This window comes from Nerophis lumbriciformis, linkage group LG21 (genome assembly GCF_033978685.3).
Source record: "Nerophis lumbriciformis linkage group LG21, RoL_Nlum_v2.1, whole genome shotgun sequence".
In the NCBI taxonomy this organism is placed as follows: Eukaryota; Metazoa; Chordata; class Actinopteri; order Syngnathiformes; family Syngnathidae; genus Nerophis; species Nerophis lumbriciformis.
Window position 1 is genome coordinate 17,428,623 of NC_084568.2, and position 15,448 is coordinate 17,444,070.

A 15,448-nucleotide genomic window follows, 5' to 3' on the forward strand; every position below is an offset into this window, starting at 1 on the left:
TTATTTTCAGCAGCTTTTTTCAATTTGATCAGCTATTGGTCAACTGAGAATCAAAACGACGTAAATGTTGTAAAACGAAAGGAATGTGTAAATGTCTCACATGAACTATTTTCACTTTATTGACCTGATTTTTTGGGGGTTGTACTAATTAAGGTATTGTAGTTAGTTAGAAGTGAAACACAGGTGGAACTTTACTTTAAAAATATACATAAATAAAAGGAATAGGCTATTAGATCAACAAATACTTAATAGTGATGTATATTTTAAATTTTCCTGAGGGAACTCTCCTGAAGGAGTCAATAAAGTACTATCTATCTAAATGTTTTCTGCAAAAAAGTTTTATTTTTTTTTTATTTTTACTTTTACTTTTTTACAAACTAAATTGAAAAACATACTTTTATGTCACTTTTTGTGAGAAAGATGGGACTGAAAAAAAGCTCCACATCAGGGGTGTCAAACGTACGGCCCGTGGGGCAGATCAGGCTCGCGAACAGGTTTTATCCCGCCCACTGGATGAGTTTGCCAAGTATAAAAATGAGCCAAAATTTTGGAATAAAAAACTGATGTTCTAAATGTGTCCACCAGATGGCGCAATAGCAATTCTTTGTATCTTTGTAGATGATTCTACATATGTAAAAAATAATAAACCACATGATGTTAGTGCACCAGCCAAGGAAAATGAGCAAACTACATAAACAACATCCTGTAATTTGATTTACCGTATTTTTCGGAGTATAAGTCGCACCGGAGTATAAGTCGCACCTGCCGAAAATGCATAATGAAGAAGGAAAAAAAAACATATATAAGTCGCACTGGAGTATAAGTCGCATTTTTTGGGGAAATTTATTTGATAAAACCCAACACCAAGAATAGACATTTGAAAGGCAATTTAAAATAAATAAAGAATAGTGAACAACAGGCTGAATAAGTGTACGTTATATGAGGCATAAATAACCAACTGAGAACGTGCCTGGTATGTTAACGTAACATATAATGGTAAGAATCATTCAAATAACTATAACATATAGAACATGCTATACGTTTACTAAACAATCTTGTCCCTCCTAATCGCTAAATCCCATGAAATCTTATACGTCTAGTCTCTTACGTGAATGAGCTAAATAATATTATTTGATATTTTACGGTAATGTGTTAATCATTTCACACATAAGTCGCTCCTGAGTACAAGTCGCACCCCCGGCCAAACTATGAAAAAAACTGTGACTTATAGTCCGAAAAATACGGTAGGTATTTTTTTATCTTGATAGATTGGAAATGAACACCAATGAGTTGACTGACGATCATTATCACATAATTTATTCAGAAAGTATAAAAAACTACAAATATATAATACTATTAACGGCAACATAAAAGTGTAAATAAAACCCAACAACGTTATGATTTGTACATTTTGAAGTTGTCTTTATTAAGTTTTCTCATAGTCATTCACATCGACGTCCCACTGGGGTGAGTTTTTCCTTGCCCTTATGTGGGCTCTGTACCGAGGATGTCGTTGTGGCTTGTGCAGCCCTTTGAGACACTTGTGATTTAGGGCTATATAAATAAACATTGATTGATTGATTGATTGAAGTTATCATGCCGTGATTTTACCAGTCCGGCCCACTTGGTAGTAGATTTTTCGCCATGTGGCCCCCGATCTAAAATGAGTTTGACACCTCTGTTCCACATTGATTCAAAGAACAGATTCCTAACCATAATTATAGATCTTTTTATTGACATTATTGACTTGAACAGTTGGGCGGGGCAAACTAACTCGTCGAAAAAAGAACTGCTGAGAATCGCTAGCAAGACAAGATAACCATTGCTGATAGTATGGGTTTTATGGACACTGGAAACAATAAGTAGACAGATTACAACATGGTGGGGACAGGACAATATGACTAAGTATTTGGTTCTGCATGCACTACTTATGGTATGTACAGAAAAACTGAACAGGTGGCTGTTGAGATAAAGGATATGGTTGTCTATGTATGGGACCTACAATAGTCATATACTGTATGCTATGATCTACAGTATATACGTCATGGTCAATGTTACATGTATGTGCACATATATAAGCTACTTCAGTGACATAGAAAATCATAATATCTATCACCAACCTCTGAACTTCAAAATCATTGCAACTGCAACATTGAGAAGGAAAACAAGCTTCTGTCACAACAAATGTAGAGAATAGGAACGTTGATGACAAGACATCTTGAAGAATATACACATAACAAAATATGACAGCTTTCAAGAATGATCTGAGCGATCAAAGTTGGGACAATGTATACAGTGAAAATGATGCACATGGTAATATTTTAATACTTTCACAATGCTTTATGACAAACATTGTCCATTGATACAACTAGGTAATAGGCAAAAGAAAAACAATCAACCATGGATGACACAATGACTGACAAATGCTTGCAACAAGAAGAATACATTATATAGAACATTTATAACACAAAGATTTACAGAGGCAGAAAACAAGTACAAAAAGTATAAGAACAAGCTAACTAACATACTACGCACATGTAGGAAATCATATTGAAGTCAATTATTGGACCTGAACAAACACAATATGAGAGTAACATGGGGCATCCTAAATAGCAATGTTAAACATGGTGTTAAGGAGGATGTTCCTAAATACTTCTCAGATGGAAATGTAAAAAATTACAACATGAACAAAGCAGTTGAAAGCTTCAATAAGTACTTTGTGAACATTGGACCAAATCTGGAGGAGAAGATTCCAGATCCCTAGTCAGTTGAGGACTTGATTGACTCTATCGACAGAAATCCCAACTCTATATTCCTCAAAGGTGTGACAGAAGAGGAAATAATCAATATTGTGAAAAAATGTAAATCCAAGACCTCAACTGATTGTAACGGAATTGATATGGAAACGATAAAAAAAGGTTATTGGAAGAGATTTCAGAACCTTTAACATATATCAGCAACCTATCATTTCAAACAGGCAAATTCCCAGATAAAATGAAAGTAGCAAAAGTCATACCAATTTATAACACTGAAGACAAACACCAGTTTACAAACTACAGACCTGTTTATCTACTTCCGCAATTTTCTAAAATTATTGAAAAATTGTTTAACAACAGATTGGACAAATTCATAGATAAACATGAAACACTCAGTCAAACAAAACGGATACAGCGCCAACGTTTCAACATCAATGGCACTAATCGAAATAATGGAAAAGATCACCAATGCAATACATAGTGAAAAATGTGCTGCTATAGAAATCTAACCTTAGAGGAAAGTCTCATTTGAAACATGTGCATGCACGTACAACACTTAAGACCTTTAGCATATCTGTATATGGAATTAAATTATGGAATGGATTAAACATGGACATCAAACAAATAACCAATATAATTCAGTTTGAGAGACTGTTCAAAATTATGTGTTCAAAAAGTACAAAGAACAATTATGATCAACATCTTGAACCTCCATGATTAAAGCAAGGAAAGTAATTAAAGTGAACTCCAAAAACATGCACCTGGGGATAGGTTGATTGGCAACACTAAATTGGCCCTAGTGTGTGAATGTGAGTGCGAATGTTGTCTGTCTATCTGTGTTGGCTCTGTGATGAGATGGCGACTTGTCCAGGATGTACCCCGCCTTCCGCCCGAATGCAGCTGAGATAGGCTCCATTACCCCCCGCGATCCCAAAAAAGTGACGTGCAGTCACTAGAGGCGGGGCCTCACCTGCCATCATGGAAAGAAAAAAAATGTAAAAAGAAAAAAAAAAATTACATTGTTATATGTATCCAGTGATTATACTATGAAGTTATTTTCCATTTAACTTCACCAGTTTTAGATTATTTTCATTCAAAATTGCTGAATTTTCACATTTGCCGTTCAAGTACTGAGAAGAGACTTGCGGTGAACAACAGCCAGTTGAGGCACGTCACTCAGTGCCTCAACATGGATTCCGGACTCTGCTAACTGCTGGCCTGCTGTGCAGTGAGACTGTATTGCTATATGAATTATATTATACATTTCCATAGTGTAGTTAGATGAGGTATATAATGTACAGTGTATTTTTGTCAACAACTGTATGTGTGTAACGTATTTCTTGTGCTGAGCGATCATAAAACGGCTGCAAAAGACGCACTGGCTGAGGCTCCAGTAGCCCCGCCTCCTGCACCCCCGCCGTAGAATTGTTATATCAACTAAAGCCCACACTTAAACTTTCCACGTGCAAGATTGAATCTATTTAAAAAAGTTATTTCATAAGAAGCCAAAAAGTGCAAAAACAATAATGTTCGTGTTGGAGGAGTTGTGAATGACTGCAGGGCCACAACATTAGGTACACCTGCAGACTGCAGGTGTATCTAATTCACAACTCCTCCAACACGAACATTATTGTTTTTGCACTTTTTGGCTTCTTATTAAATATCTTTTGTAACCTATTTTCATGGGCTTTCCTCTTTGTGATGTTAAGTTCCTGTTATGCGCTGTTATACAGTATATGCCTCGAGCTCTTATTTTGAAGGCGCTAAGAGCGGAAGTGATGACATGGGTTGGAGCGGAAGTTTTTGAAAGAAGATAAATAAAGTGGTCCTCGTGTAAACTGGAGCCTCCGTGTTTATTTTGTAGTTTCATACAGTATAGGCGACATTTATAAACCCTCGGTTACACTTTTTTAAATAGATTAAATCTTGCACGTGGAAAGTTTAAGTGAGGGCTTTAGTTGCGGCGCATGGACTCAATTTGTAAGTAAAGGTAAGACCATAATAACGTTTTTTTTTAATTAAATGTGCTTTTTTGTGTGCTACAGTTTGTATGTGTAAAGTTAAAGTTAAGTTAAAGTACCAATGATTGTCACACACACACTAGGTGTAATGAAATTTGTTGTCTGTATTTGACCCATCCCCTTGTTCACCCCCTGGGAGGTGAGGGGAGCAGTGGGCAGCAGCGGCGCCGCGCCCGGGAATCATTTTTGGTGATTTAACCCCCAATTCCAACCCTTGATGCTGAGTGCCAAGCAGGGAATAATGCTGGTATGAGCTTTTAAACATAACTCGTTAACTGCTGCCAATCAAATGGTGAATAAGATACTCTTTAGGGTTCATATGTTTGTAAATCTGACTGTGATGAAGTCAGTGCCTCACCAGCCATGAACCTCACCGCATGTCACTGATATATATATATATATATATATATATATATGTTTGTATATACTGTTACACGTGTATCAGTACCATTGGTGTGACATTTATTTGCTCTGTAGACAGTCTCATTATCTGTTAAAGTACTGTGCTTTAATATGTACTATATGTCCTAAAATGGGTGCAGTGTGTTTACAGATACAAAAGGTGTCAAACATGACTCCTAATATTTTAAGACCACTAAAGTACGTTCATGACACACTGTTCTTATCACCTGCACCATTAAAGTTTTCGTAAATGGAAGTCAAATTATTGTGTTAATCACTTCAATTACTTTCCTTGCTTTAATGGTCTTCTTGAGCGGGACACTGATGCTCCTCGTTTGCCACCAGGGTCTTGTCAAAACTGCAGTATATTTTTCTCTCACCTTGATGCCTCAATAGATCGCATTACCCTCGATCCCCCGCTGGCTTTCATCCCTGTAGTCTTCCCATCCTCCGTGCTTGTTACTGTCAAACTAGCTGTTCTCAGGTCTTGCTGTGTTCACGCCGGTTGGTTAGCCCAGATTGGCATGCACACTGTGTCCTCTGGCCTGACCTGACTGCCTCTGTTGCTCGCCTCTTTAAAGTCTGGTGCCAGATCCCCAATGCGAAGAGTATTGCAGGGTCAACCTTGCTTGGTGGCTTCTCTCCACCTGCCTTCCTAATGAAAGAGGACGTCTGCAGGGTTCATTACTGCAGCACTGCTAATAACAGACACAGCATGATGAGTGATTGTGAGCAGTGGGGATGAGAGGGTATTGGACGCCGGGCGTGTGACACTGTCAAGGTGATCCAATTTTTTTTTTTTTTTTAGCAGAAATTAAGCTTTCCAAATAATATGACGCATTGGAATGCTTATTTGGCTAAATTCCACTTTGGAGAAATGTCAACATGAACACAGGCTCAAGCAAAAACACCCAGTTAAATAATACAAATCGAGATACATGCTAACTTCTCAGTTTTATATCCTGGATACATGTGGGTACTTTAATTTAGTTTTTGAGATACGAGCAGTCTCTCTGCTTTGTGTTGTGCTATAAATTGCGAGCGTAATCTAAGTTATGAGCATTGTCGTAATTGTCCACAGCCCACAGCCAGAGATCAACACAATCCTGCCCTCTGCCTGACGTGTTTCAGTTCCTTGTTTTTCTTCTGACTCTACAAACTGGACGATCGGGCATTAGCCTTGCACATTGGGTCTTTTGCAGACATACATGAATTTGAAAATTGCTAAAGTTATTCCTATTTACCAAAAATGATGACAAACATGTTCACACATGATAGACTTATTTCCTTGATACACCAGTTTTTAAAAAATCTGGAAAAAATATTGAATACACGCTTAGAAAAATGTGTTGATACATTTAAATTAATACACAAAGGCCAATATGGATTTAGAACAGGAAGAACCACTGCGATGGCAATTATTGATGCAAAAGAAGAAATCACACATGCGTTGAACAAGAAAAAACATGCAATTTTAATATTTATTGATCTTTAAAAGCTTTGATGAAGCAAAATTACTCTTCGAGGGGTGGCATGGAACTGGTCAAAAAGTTAGTTAACCGGAAGAGTACATTATGTAAAGATTGATCTGCGGCGTCCCCCAGGAGTCCGTGTTGGAGCCCAAATTGTTTCTAATATACTGAATATTAGAGACATATTCAACACATCTAAATTATTACAACTGCTATTGTTTGCTGGTGATATATATATATATATATATATACACATACACACACAGTATTCTACAAAAGTATATCAGGGGCAATTGTAATGAACTTATTCATACTGTAAACTGAGCATGAAATAGGATAAAACACTGGATGGCTAGTAAAAAATGATCATTAAATTTAAATAAGCCAACATTTGGTAGAAACAATTCTAAAGTTCAAATAGAAATAGAGGACGTACAAATCGGAAATGCTAAAGGGACTAAATTTTTAAGATTACTAATAGATAGTAAACTGTCATGGAAACACCGTTTGAGACACACGGTACCAACAATAACCAAAAGACTCTTAATAATGAACAAAGCAAACCATGGTCAACGAGCCCTCACGAGGGTGGGGGCCAGTCCAAGGATGATGAGGGAGATGCTTGAATGCTTGGTACTATTTTTTAGCTATTGAAGACAGCTTGAACTTGAGGTTCTCTCCGGAGACATTGTTCTTTTTAGGGGTTAGACATATCAAAACACACATCAATGTCTCCAAAAACAATTCATATTAGCTTGGCAGGCCTCAAGGTTGATGACCGCAGAATATTAGTGCAGAATAGTGATATTAGTCAGAGTGAAGCTCGGATATGATGTGTGTTCTTCGAATGAAGTTCAAGAATTTTAGTGTATATTTGCTATGACATTCTAACACAAACATGTCGTTTGCTGTCAACTCTGGTGTCTATGTGTAACATAAACAACAATTTCTGAGTTCCTATTGTTACATGACGAAGAAGCAGCCCAAAGAAGACACCCCATTAGTCCAGTCCCTAAGATAAATGCTGTACATTATTACATTATTTCATAAAGCTACTGTAGTTGTTTGTACTGCGTGCTATTCTTATTTAATTGTTTCAATTCGAAAGGCATGTTACATGTTAAAATTGTGTTGCTTTGGCGGGACAAGCATGGAATAAATTGATTTAAATGTATTTCAATGCGTGAGGTTGATTTGAGATACGAGTGTTTTGAGTTACGAGCTCGGTCATTGGACCTTTTGAGCTCGTAAATTGAGGTACTACTGTATAGGGCTCAAAGGTTTGGAGGAGCCATTTCTGAATGTTCCGAGCTTCCATGCTAGTGTCGTCTTGACACTTGTTAATATGTGATTATTGAAAAAATATATCCCACATAACTCGAGAGATGTATACCGAGAATTGGGTCGAATCAATAAAGTACTATCTATCTATTACGGCAGGACAGATAAGATTGTGGGCATCTGTTTGGGCTATCGGTATTTTTTTATCCAGCTAACCGTCGTCGACAGCAGGTATTAACTCGACTCGAGTCAACATGTAAGCCTTGAGGACTAAACGTTTAAAGGTGTGGGCTCACTTCCCCAAAATACTAAACCATTTTCCTTTTTGGTTAGAGGTTGCTCACCAAAATAAGTGAGTACTATTTTTTGGACTGCCTGATTTACCTGTTGTCCTAAATAATCTTAATCACTTTACGCTGGATTTCGATGATGATCCCAGAACCTTGTCGAGGAATGAGGTGTCCTTGTGTCGAACAGCCAATGGCCTGATGCATTGCTGTCTTGACTTTGACTACCGTACTTTTGTTTAATGTAGGTTTGAGATGGTAGTTCGTCTTGAGGGCAGACGTTGGAAATCATTTGCTCGAAGCCCTTGTTTTCCACCATGGAAAGAGGACGCATGTCAGTCACCAGCATATTCAAGATGCATTTTTTGTATTTTTTAACTAACACAGATTTGCTGAACAATAGGAAAACATCATTTAAACTTCATAAACAGCTCATAGTAAAGTTGCTGCTCCTCCACATCAAGAGGAGCTAGATGAAGTCACCAAATGTAAATGGAATATTGTTTGCAGTTTTTGGATGTGTTATCAAAATGAAAAGAAATGTACACGATTCAGGAAACTTAATACGACTCCAGGACAACTTGAATGTTAGTCCCGGTTCCCATCAACATTCGATGCCCAATCCTATTTAAGAGGTATACTTTCCCGAAAAATGTTGACAAAATTCGGGATTGCACTGTATGACTTCAAGACTGTTCGACTTTCAACGCTTCACTGTAAAAATGAAAGATGAAGAAGATGAGTAATATTTATGTATGTATCAGTGTCCCGATACCAATATTTTGGTTCCAGTACCGAAATGTATTACGATACTTTTTGGTACTTGTCGATACTTTTCTAAATAAAGGGGACCACAAAATATTGCATTATTGGCTTTATTTTAACAAAACATTTCACGATGCATTAAACACATGTTTCTTATTGCAAGTTTGTCCTTGAATAAAGTAGTGAGCATACAAGACATCCTGTCTTTTAGTAGTAAGTAAGCAAACAAAGACTCCTAATTAGTCTGCTGACATATGCAGTAAAATATTGTGTCATTTTCCATTCTATTATTTTGCCAAAATGATTAAGGACAAGTGGTAGAAAATGAATTATTAATCTACTTGTTCATTTACTATTAATATCTGGTTATTTTCTGTTTTAACATGTTCTATCTACACTTCTGTTAAAATGTAATAATCACTTATTCTTCTGTTTGGGTGCTTCACATTACTTTTGGATCATACCTCAACTTTGGGTATCAATCCAATACCAAGTCGATACAGGATCATACATTGGTCATATTCAAAGTCCTCATGTGTCCAGGGACATATTTCCTGAGTTTATAAACATAATACAAATGTTAAAAAAACGAAAGATGTTGTGATGCCAAAAAATATCGATGTAATCATAGTATCAGGTAGATACGCTCCTGTACTTGGTATCATTACACTGGATGTTAGGTGTAAATCCACCAATGGCGTTTGTTTACATTTTGACGCTGGTGAGATACGGTGTGTAGTGAAACATGTTTAGCTATTCCTCGTCCTGCAGGGATAATTCTTGTAAGAAACATACTTTATTTGTCGCCATGAAGACAAGGATTAGTGATTTAGAAGAAGCTACAACACTGCAGACTGCAGATGGACTTTAGTCGCTAGCTAGCAAGGCATGTCTTAAAGCACCTCTTTCCCTGGGCGTTTCAGTGTTATAACTTAACCTTTATCCTTAGTTTTTAAGCCAAAATGCGTTCGTTATCCCTTTTCTGTCTACACGCCGTGTCTGCTTGTAAGTACTACGTGATTGTGCGCTGCCGAACATGCTCGTCTGCTCGTAAACCAGTAATGACACAATAGTACTGAATATTATTCATTAGTATTGTGGTACTATACTAATACTGGTATACCGCACACCACTAATATGTATTTATATTTAGGTACTGTGTACTTATCATTCTATTTGATTGGTATTATGGTAGTATTTTCTCTTTGTGTATCTAATTTCAGGCTTAAATAGATGACGAATCATTGCACTTAAAGTAAATCCGCCCCAAACATTATAGAGGGCTTTATACTGTTTGTAGGAGAAGAGCTGTACTGTGGAGGGGATCAGATAAACAAACCATAAATGCTCAGACTTCTGCTGCCCTCGGAGATAAGAGCTGTTACAATGATTAATTTTAACAACATGAGCTAATTGTCTCTACCACTTTAGTTGTCATCAAATATGATGTGGCCGTGGGTGCGTTTATGTGCTGTCGTGAAGAAGAATGTATTTACTGCTTGCATTTTTTTTGTAGAAACATCTACATGTGAGCCTGGGAATGAAGAGATTCCTATTCAGCTGTCTTCTGCCGGCATGTTTCATATCAGTCTTGTTTCTTGTTGGTGTAGCTCTGTTTGCAGCCCAAAGGCAGCGTGTGATATCTCACCTTCATGGGAGGCAGCCTGTGAAGTCTCAGCAGTTTTTTCCTCTGTCATGATCTGTCTCTACCTCCTTCTCAGACTTACAGTATGCTATAATAAAATGCCATCTACATCTCTCTATCTCCCCCTCTGTCTTGCCTGCAAGCACAGCCCTTCTGATGTGAGCGATGTCTGTTATTTGACTTCGATCTTAGCTGAAAACACCACCTGGGGCTGAAGATGACACTTCCCCACAAGCGCCTGAGCTTAAACAGCCTATGTTATCTCTACTGCTGTGTTGGGAGGAGGCGTAGAGAAAGGCAGGCATATTCGAATCGCCTATAGCGGCACTTGGACTAAGATGTACTCATCCTCAGTGTGATGTGTATGGAGGAGGGAACCTTAACTCCGACACACACTATAATCTACTATCATTTAAATAATTGTTGTGATATCCATTGTGATGTCCATCCGAATGCTTCTACCTGCAGTTATTTTGTGTTGGTCCTACTTGGTATGAACAGCACTCACATGCCTCCTCCTCCAAAGACCCTGAACTTTTGTGTTGTCACTCCTACATGACTCTGCATAAGCATGAGCTATTTTTTTTTCTTCCCTGCAGTCCTCTCAACTCTAGCATCTTAAAGGGGAACATTATCACCAGACCTATGTAAGTGTCAATATATACCTTGATGTTGCAGAAAAAAGACCATATATTTTTTTAACCGATTTCCGAACTCTAAATGGGTGAATTTTGGCGAATTAAACGCCTTTCTATTATTCACTCTCGGGAAGCAATCCGCCATTTTCTCACTTTCGTCGGTGTGTTGTCGGAGGGTGTAACAACACGAACAGGGACGGATTCAAGTTGCACCAGTGGCCCAAAGATGCGAAAGTGGCAAGAAATTGGACGAAATTTGTTCAAAATACGAGGCTGTGGGGAAAGCAGACGAAATGGTCAGTCGTTTGTTCCGCACACTTTACCGACGAAAGCTATGCTACGACAGAGATGGCAATAATGTGTGGATATCCTGCGACACTCAAAGCAGATGCTGACATCAACTCCAAAACTGGACGGATCAGCTTTCAGGAAAAGAGAGCGGATGAGGGTATGTCTACAGAATATATTAATTGATGAAAACTTTATTCATTACTCGCGGTTTTACGTAAATTATTATACATAAACTGTGTTTACCAATAATTTACCTTAAAAACAGTTATTTTTTTCAATCATTCGGGTACATTCGGGTAGTCTTGTGTAATGCAGTATTTTGTGTCTATTTAGGTATGGTTAACCTGAGTGCTGAAATCGTGGAAAAATATATGTTCTTAGCGCGCCTGAAATGTGATGTCTGCACTCTCAAAGTGCATGTTGTTGCCAAATGTATTTCATATGCTGTAAACCTAGTTCATAGTTGTTAGTTTCCTTTAATGCCAAACAAACACATACCAATCGTTGGTTAGAAGGCGATCGCCGAATTTGTCCTCGCTTTCTCCCGTGTCGCTGGCTTTCGTGTCGTTTTCGTCGGTTTCGCTTGCATACGGTTCAAACCGATATGGCTCAATAGCTTCAGTTTCTTCTTCAATTTCGTTTTCGCTACCTGCCTCCACACTACAACCATCCGTTTCAATACATGCGTAATCTGTTGAATCGCTTAAACCGCTGAAATCCGAGTCTGAATCCGAGCTAATGTCGCTATACCTTGCTGTTCTATCCGCCATGTTTGTTTGTATTGGTATCACTGTGTGACGTCACAGGAAAATGGACGGGTGTATATAACGATGGTTAAAATCAGGCACTTTGAAGCTTTTTTTAGGGATATTGCGTGATGGGTAAAATTTTGAAAAAAACTTAGAAAAATAAAATAAGCCACTGGGAACTGATTTTTAATGGTTTTAACCCTTCTGAAATTGTGATAATGTTCCCCTTTAAGTGAAAACGATTCCATAACACTTATGAGAATTGTTGGTTTAAAGTTAAAGTTAAAGTTAAAGTACCAATGATTGTCACACACACACTAGGTGTGGCGAGATTATTCTCTGCATTTGACCCATCACCCTTGATCACCCCCTGGGAGGTGAGGGGAGCAGTGGGCAGCAGCGGTGGCCGCGCCCGGGAATCATTTTGGTGATTTAACCCCCAATTCCAACCCTTGATGCTGAGTGCCAAGCAGGGAGGTAATGGGTCCCATTTTTTATAGTCTTTGGTATGACTCGGCCGGGGTTTGAACTCACAACCTACCGATCTCAGGGCGGACACTCTAACCACTAGGCCACTGAGTAGGTATATATATATAGATACACTATATTGCCAAAAGTATTTTGGCCACCCATCCAAATGATCAGAATCAGGTTTCCTAATCACTTGGTCCGGCCACAGGTGTATACTATCAGTTTTCAGTCTTATAAATTGGTACGACTTTTGCTACTTTTGAAATGATAAGTTGCTGATATATGTTAAAGATTCTGAAATCTCTTCCAATAACTTTTATCATTTCCATATCAATTTCGTTACAATCAGTTCAGGTCTTGGATTTACATTTTTTCACAATATTGATTATTTCCTCTTTTGTCACACCTTTGAGGAATTTCGAGTTGGGATTTCTGTCGATCGTGTCAATCAAGTCCTCAACTGACTCGGGATCTGGAATATTTTCCTCCAGATTTGAGATTTGGTCCAATGTTCAAAGTTCCGTATTTTTCGGACTATAAGTCGCAGTTTTTTTCATAGTTTGGCCGGGGGTGCGACTTATACTCTGGAGCGACTTATGTGTGAAATTATTAACACATTACCATAAAATATCAAATATTATTATTTAGCTCATTCACGTAAGAGACTAGACGTATAAGATTTCATGGGATTTAGCGATTAGGAGTGACAGATTGTTTGGTAAACATATAGCATGTTCTATATGTTATAGTTATTTGAATGACTCTTACCATAATATGTTACGTTTACATACCAGGCACGTTCTCAGTTGGTTATTTATGCCTCATATAACGTACACTTATTCAGCCTGTTGTTCACTATTCTTTATTTAAGTTAAATTGCCTTTCAAATGTCTATTCTCGGTGTTGAGTTTCATCAAATAAATTTCCCCAAAAAATGCGACTTATATGTTTTTTTTTCCATCTTTATTATGCATTTTCGGCCGGTGCGACTTATACTCCGGTGCGACTTATACTCCAAAAACTACGGTACTTATTGAAGCTTTCAATTTCTTTTGTTCATATTGTAATTTTTTACATTTCCATCTGAGAAGTACACTATACTGCCAAAAGTATTTGGCCACCCATCCAAATGATGAGAATCAGGTGTCTTAATCACTTGGCCGACATCTGCGGTCCCTAACAGGGTTTCACGTTGTTCTCATTGGGTTGACTTTTTTCTTGCCCTGAAATGGGATCTGAGCTGAGGATGTTGTTGTTGCTTGTGCAGCCCTTTGAGACATTTGTGATTAAGGGCTATATAGGTACACTTTGATTGATCGATTGACTACCAAGAATGTTAAGTTCAAGTTAAAGTACCAATGATTGTGACATACACACACTAGGTGTGGTGAAATTTGTCCTCTGCATTTGACCCATCCCCTTGTTCCACCCCTTGGGAGGTGAGGGGAGTAGTGGGCAGCAGCGGTGGCCGGGCCCGGGATTCATTTTTGGTGATTTAACCCCCAATTCCAACCTGAGTGCCAAGCACGAAGGTAATGGGTTCCATTTTTTTAGTCTTTGATATGACTCGGCCGGGGTTCAGTACTAAAAAAAAAAAAAAGAATGTGGCTTAAGTACTGTTTTTTAATTGAGCTGCTGTGCTATGTTTGTCTGTTGCCATCTCCTGGTGAATGTTGGCTATAGCGTACTGGGGTTACTTTTTGGTTGGCCAACGATTTACGTGGTGTTGCGCACCTGACGTCAAGTGTGTGAGTCTGTTCTGAAGTCTACAGTAAAGAGACGTACTTCATCACCTCGCCTGGTTATTGCCTCCAACTCAATATATTACAACAACATTGCTGTTTACGGCAGACAAACTGCTTTACGGTAGAATAAAACATGACTGCTGTTGTTGTGTGTTGTTACCGCGCTGGGAGGACGTTAATGAAACTGCCTAACAATAAACCCACATAAGAAACCAAGAACTCGCCCTCGATCATTCTACAGTTATAACGTGTTTGGGCAGGCATGCTGTTTATATTGTGGGAAAGCGGACGTGAATACAGGCTGTTGACACGTCACTCAGGTCCACATGGAGCTGGAGGGGGCGTGGCTTCCAGCTCCGCCTGAATTGCGGGAGACTTTCGGGAGAAAATTTGTCCCGAGAGGTTTTCGGGAGAGGCGCTGAATTACGGGAGTCTCCCGGAAAATCCGGGAGGGTTGGCAAGTATGTCCTAGATCACCACCCCTTGTGCAAAGCCATAATCTATAGGGACTGTTGTAATTGTATGGATAGCTTTATTAGTGTATAACTTAAAACTGTTTTTGTGTTCTGGATAACTCATTCGTCATTCCTGAGAATGATGGAAGTGTGCGAGACAAAGGGAAGATGAGTGAGGCAAACTGAAACAGTGGCATGGTCAGAGACGTGGATGTTATAAAGCATGCATACTGTAGGATGTAACGATTGGAGTTAAAGAGGAACTATCCAGAACTTGTCACTTTGAATTTAATAAATCAAATTGAAGACTTGATATTCCCGTTCCAGACGAGATGTTGGGCATTTGCCAAACAATGGACGCTAAAAACACACCGACCTTCACCCACATATTAAACATGGATGTTATAATCTTCTCTCTGGTAAACAAACTCCTATTTCTGATTTTAGTTTCTTCTATTTTGAATTGAATG